The sequence below is a fragment of the Pan troglodytes genome, chromosome 19 (assembly GCF_028858775.2).
Source record: "Pan troglodytes isolate AG18354 chromosome 19, NHGRI_mPanTro3-v2.0_pri, whole genome shotgun sequence".
NCBI classification, from domain to species: Eukaryota; Metazoa; Chordata; class Mammalia; order Primates; family Hominidae; genus Pan; species Pan troglodytes.
Window position 1 is genome coordinate 93,422,430 of NC_072417.2, and position 16,521 is coordinate 93,438,950.

Genomic DNA, 16,521 nt, shown 5'->3' on the forward strand with positions numbered 1-16,521 from the left:
TACAGCCTTCTCCAAGAGTGAATCTCATTCTGGCCCCAGAATTTATCCATGACAGATAATTGACCTTCTGATAAACATTCCTTGTAAGGATGCTGGTGTTACCCAAAATATTAAATATTTATAAAGCTGAATAAAATGTAAGTTCTGATACCTTCCTCACTCTACAAAGGATCATTTAGTGCCTCACACTGTTTCCCAGGCCGTGCTGTAGCGCTTTGTCGTAAAATACACACAGATTTCAATGACTTAATGTAGGAGAAGAATGTAAAATACCTTGTTGACTAAAGAAAAACAGTTAAGCTTTTAAAGAATTAAAGTTAGTTTTATTCAGAAGCCTTACTGAGGACCCTACACCCTGGCCCCAGCCCAGGAGCTCAAGCGATCCTCCTACCTCGGCCTCTCAAAGTGCTGGAATCACAGGTGTGAGCTACCAGGCCTCACCTTGTTCAAAGTTTTAAAATCTAATCCACAAACTGCTTAGATTTGTTTTCCTTCATATTTTTATGACTAGATGATCTAACATTTTACACCATTTTCCTGGAAATGTTGTTTATGCCAGGTGTCTGAACACACATCTTAAAGGGCTCTAACTTTTCTGGGGAGCAGTAGCTTTTTAGCCCAGAGTCTATGACAATGTGACAATGATGAGAGCTGCTGAGGTTTGCTGCAGTCTCTGGATGAACGATGCTTTCTAGGGAAACAACGGGGCATAAAAGAGACATGGGCTCTCCTGCCTTGAGATTAATCGCGTGAGATGGACCCCTCCCCAACACACAAACACTGTGGGACATGAGGTGCTGGAGACGGGGCTGCTCACCCAGAGCTTAATGGGTCTGTCCACCTTTGTGACCAAGAGGCCTCTTTTCCTAGAGGCTGAGGGGCCCTGGGATGATGAGGGTAAATCCACTTTTTAGAGTAGGAATCTCCAAACCCCAGGCCACGGACCAGTATCAGCACCTGTGTGTGGCCTGTTAGGAACCAGGCGGTGCAGCAGGAGGCAAGCAAGGGAGCTCAACTGAGCTCTGCCTGCTGTCAGCAGCAGCACTGGACTCAGAGGAGTGTGAACCCTGTTGTGAACTGCACATGCGAGGGATCTAGGTTGTGCACTCCTCATGAGAATCTAATGCCTGATGATGGGAGGTGGAATAGTTTCATCCCGAAACCGCTACCCCATCCATCTCTGGAAGAATTTTATTCCACCACCTGTGGAAAAGTTGTTGACGTGGCTAGACTTTGTGTCTTCACCCACATCTCATCTTGAATTGTAATCCCATAATCCCTATAATCCCCACGTGTCGAGGGAGAAGCCAGGTGGAGTAATTGAATCACGGGGATGAGTCCCCCATGCTGTTGTCTCCATAGTTGTCTCGAGATCTGATGGTTTTATAAGGGGCTCTTCCCCTTTTGCTCGGCACTTTTCCCCTCCTGCCATCTTGTGAAGAAGGTGCCTTGCTTCCCCTTCACCTGCTGCCATGATTGTAAGTTTCCTGAGGCCTCCCCAGCCATGCTGAACTGTCAATTAAACCTCTTTCCTTTATAAATAACCCAGGCTTGGACAGTTCTTTATAGCAGTATGAAAATGGAATGGGTTTTGTCTTCCACAAAACCCGTCCCTGTTGCCAAAAAGGCTTTAGAAAACGCAGTGCGGGAAGGTGGTGAATAGATGGGAGGAGACTCATGTTTTTGTCATGTAGGAGAGCAGCAAGAGCTCCTCTCAGGAGAAGAGGTTTTTGCTGTGAAATATGGTGCGTGCTTTTCCATGGCCTATGTAGTGCTCAGCAGATGCTCTAGCGTCAATAGGATCCCAAACCCCTTGTTCTGTTTATTACTGGTAGGCAGTTAGGATCGCGTCAGCCGTGTCTTGAGAACATGCCTTGTGAGTCATGCACCAGATTTGTTAAAGTGTCGGCTCTGAGTAGCTCTGTTGTGCTATGCATAACATCTACTTAAAAAATGAGAGCTGAGAGCCTCGCTTAGCTTTCTATCCACAAGTCCCCTGCTTAAAGTTCTGGATAAATGTTTCCGTTCCTATGGGAACCCTCCATTATCTCCATAAGTAGAGAATGCAGATAGGTATCTTTTTTCTTTTACTGATGGAGACACTAAGGCCCAGTGTGATAAGTTCAAGCACCCTACAGGGAAAGGCACAAGCAGGCCAGGCTCTGAGTTCCCTAAACAGTAGCTATAGTGCCTGCCCTTTGTCCCTGGCCCCCATGGCGTCTAGGAAAAGAGGCTCCCGGTCACTGAGGTAGACAGACCCCTATGCCTGGTCTCAGCATCTTCGCTGTCACCGGCATCTCACTTCCCACATGGTTTCCACGTTGGGGAGGGAGACTACTCGCCCCATTAAATGTGGCTGCTAGGGTCATGTCTGTTTCGCCCCCACTGTTTCCCTAATGCTCAGTAGGTGTTCAATAAATAGTTGTTGGCTTACTCAATGTGTGGACCTCTGGGGCAAGAGAGAGGGAGGGACACAACGCAGTCCCAGCTGGCCAGGAGCGCTGTGAGCTCAGGAGGTTGCTGTGGGGGAGATGGTGAGGTAGGAATTTGGCAGGACTTGTTTCACAAGATAGAGGTCACAAAGACCCGCTGATAAAACAGGGTGTGGTAAAGAAGCCTCCGAACTCCACCAAAAGCAGGATGGTGATGAAAGCAGCCTCCGCCTGTCCTCACTGCTCCTTATATGCTAATTATAACGCCCAAAAGACACTCCCACCAGCCATGACAGTCTCCAAGTGCTATGGCCACCCCTGCAAGTTACCCTATGTGGTCTGAAACAGGGAGGAACCCTCAGTTCCGGGAATTGCCCACCCCTTTCCCGGAAAACTCATCAACAGTCCACCCCTTTTTAGCATACGATTAAGAAATTACCATAAAAGCCAACTGGCACCCCTCAGGGCTGCTCTGCCTATGACGTAGTCACGCTTTTATTCCTTTACTTCCTTCATAAACCTGTTTTCACTTCATTCCGTTGGCTCACTTTTGAGTTCCTTCCCGTGGGAAGCCAGGAACCCACGTGGTCTCACAGGCTGAGTCCTACTTTGGGGGTTTGCCCTGTGACAATGGGAACAGCCCGGTGGTCTGCCACCCTCCAGAGCCGACCTGTCCCTTTTCCTTTACCTTCATTGGCTCCCAGGAATCAGGTAGAAAAGGGTGAGGTGGCTCTTCTTGCCCAGGAGGCTCAGGGGCAGTGCTGCTGGGCTGCACTGGGTTCCTGTAACTCATCACTGCAGGAGTTGATGTCCTAGATAGAAGTGACCTCGATCTGATCCAAGGGGCCATCCCCTAAAAGTGACTTCCTGCCAGAAGCCTCCACCCATCCGTAGGTATTAAAGGGTGAACACTGTTCATTTCTAGGCACAGCCCTGCCTAAACCCAACTGGCTGGGGCAAGGCACCTTGCTGAGCGCTGCCTGAACTCACCTCACTGCTGTCTTGACTCTCAGACCCTGCACTGGCTGGTCAGAGTCTAGCACATGTGCAGTGTTAACAGAAAAACCAAACCCTGTAAAAATGTTTTCAAGAGGGTTATTCTGAACCGGTAGAAGTGACTGTGGCTTGGAAAAAACACAAACCCAAAAAGCCTTAAGTGGTCACAAGGTACCCAGGTAACAGTTTCTGTCAGGCCTCTGAGCCCAAGCTAAGCCACCATATCCCCAGGGACCTGCACATATACATCCAGATGGCCTGAAGCAACTGAAGATACACAAAGGAAGTGAAAATAGCCTTAACTGATGACATTCCACCATTGTGATTTGTTTCTGCCCCACACTAACTGATCAATGTACTTTGTAATCTCCCCTACCCTGAAGAAGTTTCTTTATAATCTCCCCCACCCTTAAGAAGGTTCTTTGTAATTCTCCCCACCCTTGAGAATGTACTTTGTGAGATCCTCCCCCTGCCCTCCAAAACATTGCTCTTAACTCCACCGCCTATCCCAAAACCTATAAGAACTAATGATAATCCCACCACCTTTGCTGACTCTCTTTTTGGACTCAGCCTGCCTGCACCCAGGTGAAATAAGCAGCCGTGTTGCTCACACAAAGCCTGTTTGGTGGTCTCTTCACAAGGACACGTGAGACAGTTTCCTTTTTTTTTTTTTTTTTTTTTTTTTGAGATGGAGTTTCACTCTTGTTGCCCAGGCCGGAGTGCAGTGGCACAATCTCAGCTCACCACAACCTCTGCTTCCCAGGTTCAAGCGATTCTCCTGCCTCAGGCTCCCAAGTAGCTGGGATTACAGGCGTGCAGTACCACGCCTGGCTAATTTTTTGTATTTAGTAGAGATGGGGTTTCACCATGTTGGTCACGCTGGTCTCAAACTCCTGACCTCAGGTGATCTACCCGCCTTGGCCTCCCAAAGTGCTGGGATTACAGGCAGTAGCCACTGTGCCTGGCTGGTAACAGTTTACTTTTATACATTTTAGGTAAACAGGAGTTACAGGCAAAGATGTAAGTCAGTGCATGGAAGGTGTACATTTGGTTCAGCCTGAACGGCAGGATATCCCAGAGCAGGGGCTTACAAGTCATACGTGGGTTTTACAGATAATTTACTTGCCATTTGAGAGAGTTAAGCTATTATTTATATTACGTTTTGGGGGAGTCAAAAAGAGTTAATCTACTGTCTAAAGACCTGAAGTAAGTAGAAAAGAATGCTTGAGTTAAGGCAGTTGTGGGGATGAAGGCCCTTGTTATGTAAATGAAAGCCTCATAGGTTTCTAGCAGCCCTCCGAGAAAATGGATGGCAAATGTCTCTTTTCAGACATTAAAGGTGTCAAGCTGTCAGCAAATCTCTCCTAGATCCAGGCAAGGCCTGGATATGTTAATGGACATTCTCTACAGATGCAAATTAATTTCCCCCACAAAAGATAGCTTTTTTTTTTTTGAGACGGAGTCTCGCTCTGTTGCCCAGGCTAGACTGCAGTGGCACAATCTTGGCTCACTGCAAGCTCCGCCTCCCAGGTTCATGCCATTCTCCTGCCTCAGCCTCCCGAGTAGCTGGGACTACAGGCGCCTGCCACCACGCCCAGCTATTTTTTTTGTATTTTTTAGTAGAGACGGGGTTTCACCGTGTTAGCCAGGATGGTCTCAATCTCCTGACCTTATGATCCACCTGCCTCAGCCTCCCAAAGTGCTGGGATTACAGGCGTGAGTTCACCGCGCCCAGCCGAAAGACAGCTTTGCAGTGCCATTCCAAAATATGTCAAAGAAATATATTTCACAGAAAAATATTTTGATTTCCATTCTGTCATGTGTGCTCATCCAGAACCAGTTTGGAAAGGAAGCCACCTTGTACCAGGTTAATTAAAAAAAAAAAGGTTGACAAGGGTTTATGGTTAGTAGGGTGTGAATCAGCCTTTGCCTGCCATGGCCTTAGGTCTTGTTTATAATTTGGTATCTTATTGCCACAAAGAGTCTGTTTGATCAATCTTATCTCTATTTTAACCTAAAAGAAAAACTTCAGCCTGTTGCAGGAAGCCAGGGACCCCGAATGGAGGGACCAGCTGAAGCCACAGCAGAAGAACATAAATTGTGAAGATTTCATGGACATTTATTAATTCCCCAAATTAATACTTTTATAATTTCTTACGCCTATCTTTACTGCAGTCTCTGAACATAAATTGTGAAGATTTCATGGACATCACTTCCCCAATCAATACTGTTATAATTTCCTATACCTGTCTTTACTTCAATCCCTTAATCCCATCATCTTCATAAGCTGAGGATGTATGTCCCCTCAGGACCCTGTGATGATTGCGTTAACTGCACAAATTGTTTGTAAAACGTGTGCTTGAACAATACGAAATCTGGGCATCCTCAACAAGAACAGGATAACAGTGACTTTCAGGGAACAAGGAAGATAACCATAAGGTCTGACTGCCTGCGGGGCCGGGCAGAACACAGTCATAGTTTTCTTCTTGCAGAGAGCAAATAGGAGAAATATTGCTGAATTCTTTTCCCAGCAAGGAATAACCCTGGAAAAGGAATGCATTCCCAGGGGGAGACCTCTAAAACGGCCACTCTGGGAGTGTCTGTTTTATGTGGTTGAAGATAAGGGATGAAATACACCTTGGTCTCCTGTAGTGCCGTCAGGCTTGCTAGGATTAGGAAATTCCAGCCTGGCAAATTGTAGTCAGACCGGTTGTCTGCTCTCAAACCCTGTTTCCTGTTAAGATGTTTGTCAAGACAATGCATGCCCAGTGGGACATGGAACCTCATCAGTAATTCTGATTTCACCCTGGCCTTGTGATCTTACTCTGCCCTTCTGCCCTTGTGATCTTTTATTGCCCTTTGAAGCATGTGATCTTTGTGACTTACTCCTTGTTCGTACCCCCTCCCCTTTTGAAATCCCTAATAAAAAACTTTCTGGTTTTGGGGCTCAAGGAGCATCACAGAATCTACCAATAGGTGATGTCACCCCCAGAGGCCCAGCTGTAAAATTTCTGTCTTTTGTACTCTTTCTCTTTATTTCTCAGAGCAGCCAATACTTAGGGAAAATAGAAAAGAACCTACGCTGAAATATTTATTGGAGGCTGGTTCCCCTGATAGTATGAGCTTCAGCTTGCAAGGCCTCAGGGAAAATGTGGTAGCAATTTCATTCGGTCCACATCAGAAAGATGGAAGAAGATTTTGAAAATGTTAGTTTGGAGATTTGTAGCCAGATAAGAATGGAGGATTCATCACAAATTGTAGAAAATAATAAAAACTGAAAAAACAATGGACAAGGCTGGAAACTAACAACAAGTGTACTATAGTATTCTTTCTTTCTTTCTTAAAAAAAATTATTGTAGGGAAGAAGTCTTGCTATGTCACCCAAGCTGGTATTGAACTTCTGGCCCCAAGCAATCCTCCCACCCAGCCTGTAGTTTTCTTTTGAAACCTAATTTTTCTGTCTCCAGTTTCCCATTGTTATCAAGAAGAAATCATAGTAAGACCAATATATTGGTAAAATAAGTTTTAGTCTTATTACACTTGGCCCGATTATTTGCATAAAGTATAGTAAAAATAGTAATTGGCCATATAGGCTCTTTTAGGTTGCTTTTGCTGGAACTTTTTATAAGGTTAGACTATTTATTTAATCTCTCTGTCTCTCTCTCTTTTAGACAGAGTTTTACTCTGTCACCCAGGCTGGAGTGCAGTGGCACGATCTTACCTCACTGCAACCTCTGCCTCCCAGGCTCAAGCAATCTTCCCACCTCCACCTCCCAAGTAGCTGGGACTACAGGCGCATGCCACCACACCTGAGTATTTTTTGTATTTTTGGTACAGATAGGGTTTTGCCATGTTGCTCAGACTGGTCTCAAACTCCTGACCTCAGGAGATCTGCCCACCTCAGCCTCCCAAAGTGCTGGTATTATGGGCATGAGCCACTGCACCTGGCCTTATTTATTTTTGATGCAGGGTCTCACTCTTTTGCCCAGGCTGGAGTGTAGTGGTGTGATCATAGCTCACAATGACCTTGAACGCCTATGCTCAAGTGGTCCTCCAACCTCAGTCTCCCAAGTAGCTTGGATGAGAGAAACATATCATTACACTGGGCTTTGTTGTTGTTGTTGTTGTTTTGGGAGATGGAGTCTTACTATGTTGCACAGTCTGGTTTTGAACTCCTGGCCTCAAGCAATCCTCCTGCCTTGATCTCCCAAAGTATTGGGATTACAGGCTTGAGCTACCATGACTGGCCAAGGTTAGACTTTGTAAAAGCCTCTTGAGCCAAGCCAAGGATTTATCTGTGCCTGCAGATACCTGTATGAGTTGGGAGACAAGCCAAGGATTTATCTGTGTCTACAGATACCTGTATGAGTTGGGAGCCAAGCCGAGGATTTATCTGTGCCTACACATACCTGTATAAGTTGGATGAGTTATTCTAGAGGTCTCAAAATATATTTTGACATTCCTGGGCCTAATCAGAAAATGACATTCTTTACTTAACACAGGTCAGGAAGCTTGCAGGGGAACCACTGAGTCAAGGTACCAGGCCAGTCTTTTCAACTGTCTTTTTTTCAGCTCTATAAGTTAACCTCAATTCCTCAAAACAGTCCAGTCATATCTAAAATATGCCATTCTAGTCGATGCCTTGGTAAAATAATCAGTGTCTCCAACTGTGTCCTGTTATGAAAGACAACAGATTCTTACTGACCTTATGCAAATAACTATATTGCCATAAATTAGGAATACTCACAAATAGTTTTCAAACTTGGAGACATCAGATGAAGAGAAAGAAATATGCTTCAAATTTTGCTCACAAGAATATACTTCACTCAATTGTTAAAAGCTATAAATAGCTCAAAAGAAAATAGTTTGTCAAATATCAAAGGTTTAAAACACTTCATATCACAAAATAGGATCACAGGTCCCTGTAAAATGGTCATTGAGCCACAATGATAATTGAAATACTTCAAAAAGCAAAAATTATATACTCTTTAATAGAGTCAGTTTCCCAAACAATCATAAACCTAATAAATTCAGGCTGGGCACGGTGGCTCATGCCTGTAATACCGGCACTTTGGGAGGCTGAGGCCAGTGGATCACCTGAGGACAGGAGTTTGAGACCAGCCTGGGCAACAGGGCGAAACCCCATCTCTACTGAAATTACAAAAATTGGCCAAGCGTGGTGGTGCATGCCTGTAATCCCAGCTACTCAGGAGGCTGAGGCAGGAGAATCACTTGCACCTGGGAGGTGGAGGTTGCAGTGAGCCAAGATTATGCCACAGTACTCCAGCCCGGGTGACAGAGCAAGACTCCATCTCAAAAAAAATTCAAAAGCCAAAAACTAATAAATACAGCATGAGGCCACTGAATCTGTCTGCCTCCCTCACCTATTTTGTTTTGTTTTTTGAAGTTTACTCAAAAGGTAGACAGACATCTTGTACTCTTATTACACAAAAATTTTGTTCCAAAAAGGAAACCAAATTTTACATTTGCATTAGTGTTTTATTAATAATAAAGCTAATTTTAATAAAATTTTATAAACAAATCCATCCATTCTTAACCAGTTTGACCACAAGATTTTTATAAACCTTTTATAAGCTTTGACAATTTTCCATTTTCTTTTTCAACTTTCTGTATACATTTAGTTTTATCTATCATTTTTAAATTCCCTCAGTGTAAAACTTAACTAGGCAAAATTAATATCCCTTTAACAAAAACTACAATGGTATGGCTGCTTATAACCTCCTTTACTAAAAACACGTTTTACTTTCCTCATATATTTTGCACATAGAAATGTTTTTCTTCTATCTAGTAGTTTTATTTATTTATTTATTTTTGAGACAGAGTCTCACTGTGTAGCCCAGGCTGGAGTTTTAATTACATATATTAATTATGATGTGAACTCTTAGTAACACTTATTTTTAGAGAAAAACCTGGAAGGTCAGCAATTTTAATAATGTGCTGGATGCAGAGCCCAGGAGAAAGGACAGTGCCTGCAGCTATGCCTCCACATGGCTGAGGTGGGACGATTGCTTGAGCCCAGGAAACAAAGATTGCAGTGAGCCAAGATCTCACCACTGAACTCTCACCTGGGTGACAGAAAAAGACTCTGTTTCAAAAAATTAAAATAATAAGCAACAGTTTTATGACTTTAAAACATTTAGGTGACAGAATCTGACCAAACAAACAGACCATTAAACTTAGACAAAAATGTCTAAGTTAAATTCTGAAGACATTTTACTATCCTGTTTTACCAATAGTTTAGAACCCTATTTACCAAAGATTGCTAGAGTCACCTGAACTATAACTCATTTGAGTTAACGTTTCTGTTTTTCTGATAAAATATTTGATTTAAGTGCTTACCTTTTCCTTAAGCCAATTAATTAGAGCTCTTTCATGTATTTTGGTAGTGAAACATGACATACACATGACATACGTAAACACATAGACATACAAACACACAAACACAAGCAGATCTTATAGACTCATAAGATTCTTCATTTGCCATTTTTCAAATAGTTTCTCTCCCTCACTTCAGACTATTAATCTCTTAACTGTTTCATGCCCTAAACAATTGTGAGGGAACTGTAAATTTTCATCTCCAAAAACATGACTCGGCAGGTTGAGGCAGGAGAATCAGGCAGGGAGGTTGCAGTGAGCAGAGATGGCGGCAGCACAGTCCAGCTTCGGCTTGGCATCAGAGGGAGACCGTGGAAAGAGAGGGAGAGGGAGACTGTGGGGAGAGGGAGACGGAGAGGGAGACGGAGAGGGAGAGGAAGAGGGAGAGGGAGAGGGCCTGTTTCTTAATTAGATGACTAGATAAATTAGATTACCCTGAAGAGTAGAGCCCTTTAATGAAAAGGGGAAAGAAAGCATGGTGTTTTTAGGGCCTAATCTTTAAATACGCATAAAGCAGGCACAGCTGGAAGGCAGAGCACAGATCCTCCAAAATCAAAGACCCCATTTTTACACCAAATCCTGGGTCCCAGAAAGAAGAGAGCAGTGTGGGACTGGCCGGTGCAATGCTCCCACGGTACATTTCATCTCCTCACAGGGCTGAACGGTGTGATCCTCCCACGGTGCATTTCATCGCGGCGCGGGACTGGACGGTGTGATGCTCCCACGGTACATTTCACCTCCTCATAGGACTGAACGGTGTGATCCTCCCACGGTGCATTTCATCTCGGCACGGGACTGGACGGCGTGATGCTCCCACGGTACATTTCATCTCCTCACAGGACTGAACGGTGTGATCCTCCCACGGTGCATTTCATCGCGGCACGGGACTGGACGGCGTGATGCTCCCACGGTACATTTCACTTCCTCACAGGACTGAACGGTGTGATCCTCCCACGGTGCATTTCATTGCGGCACGGGACTGGACGGCGTGATGCTCCCACGGTACATTTCACTTCCTCACAGGACTGAACGGTGTGATCCTCCCACGGTGCATTTCATCTCGGCACGGGACTGGATGGCGTGATGCTCCCACAGTGCATTACATTTTGTCATGGGACTGGACAGTGCAGTGCCTCCACAGTGCATTTGATTTCAGCACAGGACTGGACCGGGCAATACCCCCACAGTGCATTTCATTTTGTCATGGGACGGGATGGTGTGATGCTCCCCACAGTGCATTTCATTGTAAGGACATTCTCTGGAGGCTGGTGGGCAACCCAGAGCTCTAACTCAACAGTAGAGTAGGTTAGTTGCTGGCCACTTGCAGAGTCCAATTATTTAGAATGAGGTCTGGCACAAATAAGGTTATTTATTCCAAAGCTAGCTTGGGGAAGTGGCACAGGCATCTGTCTTGCATTTAGCTGTCCCACTTTGCTTTTGGAACTGAAAGTGGGCACTTCTAAAAGACAGGGGAGGAAGTGAGCAGAGGCAGGAGTGGGTTCATGCTAGCTCCAGTGCCTTATCTATCAGGTGGTCGAGCTTGTGACTGCTGGCACTTTTGTGGACAGACCATTATCTCTCCAGGCCAGCCCCTGATGGGGGAGTTCCATAGCAGGCATGCTTTGGTCTGTAAATCAACTGTTAACTCTCCAGGAGTTAGATGCACTTGCCAGGGGATCTCGAGGGACTGTCTGGTGAAGGAGGGGAGAAAAGGCTAGATTTGCATACCTAAAGGGCTAAGTAGGAAGTCAGGAACTGGGAAAAGGAGAAAAAAAGAGAGGAAAAAAATAATTAAACATCTTTTAGAAAAATAGGGGTACTCGGAAACAAAGCCAGTTATCCCAATCTGTGGTCAGCCTATCGCCCGTGGAGTCGTATCCCTTGGTGGGCTGTGTTTTCATAGCCTCTAGGTAACACAGGCACACCTCAAAATTGGGGCTTAGCCTGAGAGAGTTCTTGGCTTTGCTCAGGAAATAATTTAAGAGCAGGGCTAACCCACAGGGAGAGGCCAGAGTAGCAGTAAACAGCAGCAGGAGGAGGAGCAGCAGCAGCAGCAGGGGCAGCCACAGCTGCAACAAGGGAGCACTGGCTAGCCACAATGACACCCGGTCTTAATTATATGCTAATCAAGGGGTGGGCTATTCTGAATTTTCTAGAAAAGAAGTAGGGGAGTTCTGGAACCATATAGGGTATTGCCATGGCATTTATAGGCTGTCATAGTGCCGTAAGGAAGGTCTTCATGCTGATGAGCAGTGAGGGCAACTGGAGGTCACTTTTCTTTCCATCTGCTGGTTTCAGCTGGTTTTTTTTTTTTTTTTATTTAAGCCTGCTTTTTTTTTTTTTTTTTTTTGAGATAGGGTCTCGCTCCATTGCCCAGGCTGGATCGCAGTGGTACAATCATGGCCTACTGCAGCCTTGACCTCCTGGGCTCAAGCAATCCTCCTGCCTTAGTCTCCCAAGTACCTGGGCCCACAAGCACATGCCACCATGCTTGGCTAATTTTTTAATTTTTTGTAGAGACGGGGGTCTCACTATGTTGCCCAGGGTGGTCTCAAACTCCTGGCTTCAAGTGATCCTCCTTTTGCAGCCTCCCAAAATTCTGGGGTTATAGGGAAGAGCCACTGCACCCAGTTTGCATCCTGCTTTGACCAGCAGGGTCATTACCGGTGCTCAGAAAACAAATCCGGCTGATTTCCCACCTCATTGGTGCCCCAAACCATGCTTTTTGTCACCCCCTGTAGTAATAACCATTTTCTGTAAGCAACTGCCATCAGCCACCTCTAAAACTGTATCTCTTGCCTAACCATTACGCAAACCACGGTCAAGTTTTCTCACAATACAGGGCCATTTTTGGTATCTCCGAAAAGCCAAAGAAATCGGGTAATACTGTGCAAAAGAGAGCGGAGCGTTAGACCTCAGGAGACTCTCCATGTTGCGCTTGAAACTCCACAAGGAAAGCAGAAGCCCTCCAACCAACGGTGAGTGGCATCTTTTTTTTCTGAGTTCCTTAAGGGGTTTGGGTCATTAGAAATCTCTAGATCTCTTTACATGGTACTGAATATGGCAGCGGAAGCAGGAGTGGGGCGGAGTAAAAGTATACGGGAGAACAATTTTTTTTTAATGAAGTGAACAGAGGTGTCAGAGGCGTTCGAACCAGAGTGACTCCATCTTGAACAGGGTCCGGGTAAAATAAGGCTGAGGCCCACTGGGCTGCATTCCCAGGAGGTTAGACATTCTTAGTCAGAGGATGAGATAGGAGGTTGGCACAAAATATAGGTCACAAAGACCTTGCTGATGAAACAGGATGCGATGAAGAAGCCAGCCAGAACCCACCAAAACCAGGATGGCGATGGAAGTGACCTCTGCCTGTCCTCCCTGCTCATTATATGCTAATTATAATGTGTTAGCATGCAAAATGACACTCCTACCAGCGCCATGATGGTTTACAAATGCCATGGCAATGTCAGGAAGTTACCCCGTGTGGTCTAAAAAGAGAGGGAATCGGTCGGGCATGGTGGCTCACGCCTGTAATCCCAGCACTTTGGGAGGCCGAGGTGGGCGGATTACCTGAGGTCAGGAGTTTGAGCCCAGCCTGGCCAACAAGGTGAAACTCCTCTCTACTAAAAATACAAAAATTAGCCAGGCATGCTGGCGGACGCCTGTAATTCCAGCTACTCTGGAGGCTGAGGCAGGAGAATTGCTTGAGCCTGGGAGGCGGAGGTTGTAGTGAGCCAGGATCGTGCCACTGCACTCCAGCCTGGCCGACAGAGCAAGTCTCTGTCTCAAAAAAAAAAAAAAAAAGAGAAGGAATTGGCTGGGCACAGTGGCTCATGCCTGTAATTCCAGCATTTTGGGAGGCCAAGGTGGGCGAATCACTTGAGGCCAGGAGTTCGAGACCAGCCTGGCCAACGTGGTGAAACCCCGTCTCTACCAAAAATACAAAACTTAGCCAAGCATGGTGGTGCATGCCTTTAATCCCGTCTACTCGGGAGGCTGAGGCATGAGAATTGCTTCAACCCAGGAGGCGGAGCTCGCAGGGAGCTGAGATTGTGCCACTGTACTCCAGCCTGGTTGACAGAGTGAGACTCTGTCCCCCCTGCCCCCCAAAAAATCCTTTCAAATCTCTTGTTAGCAGATTTTAGCTGGGCCAAACAGCTGATAATTCTTTTTGTATAAGTCCCAGACCCATCCCAAAGACAGCTCAAAGAAAGTGAAGTTTCACTAGCCACAAGTGGAGTCTAACTCACATTTCTGTTCAGCTGTATTCTCTAGGGTCTCAGCTTCTCAGCTGACCACCTGCACATAAGGGTCCAAAAGCCCTGTGTCCCAAAGACAGAAGGCAAGAAATCAAAAGCTGTTCATGGAAGGGATAAGGATCAATAAATGGAAGCCAGCAGGGACTGATTCCCTGATCAGGAGGCAAACCCAAGCCGCAGTGAGAATTTTAAATACCAGACTCCAAAATGGAGTAGCTTCCATTGTTAATCCCACATGGAATCCAAAGTGTGCAGTTTGGTTGTTTTGTTTGTTTGTTTTTGTTGTTGTTTTAAGTTTTTTAAGAGATAGGGTCTCACTGAGTAGCCCAGGCTGGAGTGAAGTGGTGCAATCATAGCTCACTGCAGCCTCAACCTCATGGGCTCCAGTGAAACGCCTCATCTTGTCTTTAACCTCCAAACTGGGCTTGTGCCAAGCTCGCTTTGGGAGACATTTAGTTTGTGGTTTAAACGATAATAGCCCTTCTCCAAAACTAAACTGTCATCGTAAGGCTAATGAAAGTCTACCAAGTTAGGAGGATGAGAGGAGCCTGAGTTCTGCTGATGTGTACACATAAATCTAAGATTGGCCTTTTGAGATGTCTTTTCAGGATTTTGCATTTCTTCTTCTTCGGTTTTTTTTTATTTTTATTTTTTTTATTTATTTTTTTTTTTTTTGAGATGGAGTTTTGCTCTTGTTGCCCAGGGTGGAGTGCAGTGGCCCGATCTCGGCTCACTGCAACCTCTGCCTCCCGGGTTCAAATGATTCTCCTGCCTCAGCCTCCAGAGTAGCTGGGATTACAGGCGTGTGCCACCACGCCCAGCTAATTTTTTATTTTTTATTTTTAGTAGAGATGGGGTTTCACCATGTTGGCCAAGATGTTTTTGATCTCCCGACCTTGTGATCTGTCTGCCTCGGCCTCCCAAAGTGCTGGGATTACAGGCTTGAGCCACTGCGCCCGGCCAGGGTTTTGCATTTCTGACAGATGATGGGTCCACCTGGACCTGCCAATGTGTCCTGTGGCCTCACCCAGAAGAAGACTGTCACCCCTGTCATTGCATCTGTAACCAACCAGCAGCACTCATTCCCAGGGCCCCCAAACTATCCTTGAAAAATCCTAGCCTCCGAATTCTGGGGAGGCTGGTTTGAGTCATCATAAAACTCCAGTCTCCTGTTCAGCCAGCTCTGCGTGAATTAAACTCTTTCTCTATTTCGATTCCCCTGTCTTGATAAATTGGCTCTATCTGGGAAGTAGGATAAATGAACCCACTGCACGGTTACAATAGCAGCATTCACGAGAGCCCGATGGCCATGAACAGACAAATGAATCAGCAACGCACGGCGTTCACACAATGGAATACGATATGGCCACATCCGGGACGAGGCACTGACACAGGCTATGACACAGAGGAGCCTCAAAACATCATGCAGAGGGGAAGACACCAATGCAAGAGGCCACATATTACACAACTCCACGTACATGAAATGTGCAGAACAGGCAAATCCAGAGATGGAAAGCAGATTGGTGGTTGCCTTTGACTGGGAGCTGCTTAACGGGTGTGTGGTTTCTTTTTGGGTGGTAAAAATGTTTTGAAACTAGATAAAGTGGTCACACAATGTTGTATATTTACTAAATGCCACTGAATTGTGTTTTTTTGTTTGTTTATTTGACGGAGTCTCACTCTGTGACCCAGGCTGGAGTACAGTGGCGTGGTCTTGGCTCACTGCAACCTCCGCATCCCAGGTTCAAGCAATTCTCCTGCCTCAGTCTCCCCAGTAGCTGGCATTACAGGCGTGCACCACCACCCCTGGCTAATTTTTTTGTATTTTTATTAGAGACGGGGTTTTGCCATGTTGCCCAGGCTGGTCTCGAGCTCCTGAGCTCAGGCAATCCTCCCAGCTCGGCCTCCCAAAGTTCTAGTTCTAAGATAACAGGTGTGAGCCACCGTGCCTGGCTTGAATTGTTCATTTTATTTTATTTTATTTTATTTATCTTTTTAAGACAGATTTTCACTCTTGTCACCCTGGCTGGAGTGCGATACTCAGATCTTGGCTCACTACAACCTCCACCTCCAGGGTTCATGCGATTCTCCTGTCTCAGCGTCATGAGTAGCTGGGATTACAAGCACCTGCCACCAAGCCCAGCTAATTTTCATGTTTTTTTCTTTCTTTCTTTCTTTTTTTTTTTTTTTGAGACAGAGTCTAGCTCTCTCGCCCAGGCTGGAGTGCAGTGGCGCGATCTTGGCTCACTGCAAGCTCCGCCTCCCAGGTTCATGCCATTCTCCTGCCTCAGACTCCCGAGTAGCTGGGAGTATACGTGCCCGCCACCATACCCAGCTAATTTTTTGTGTTTTTAGTAGAGACGCGGTTTCACCGTGTTAGCCAGGATGGTCTCGATCTCCTGACCTCGTGATCCACCCACCTCAGCCTCCCAAAGTGCTGG

General features: G+C 45.7%; 1 protein-coding gene across 1 annotated transcript in view; it reads left to right on the forward strand.

The window, feature by feature from the left end:
• The window catches only part of LOC129137558 (uncharacterized), a 47,713-nt gene extending 34,133 nt beyond the window's left edge, over nucleotides 1-13,580 (forward strand). The window contains exons 5-6 of the transcript XR_008540230.2: nucleotides 10,572-11,069; nucleotides 12,667-13,580. The gene's annotated coding sequence lies outside the window, so the exon portion shown is untranslated. The remainder of the gene's footprint in view (nucleotides 1-10,571; nucleotides 11,070-12,666) is intronic.
• Nucleotides 13,581-16,521: the final 2,941 nt, after the last annotated feature.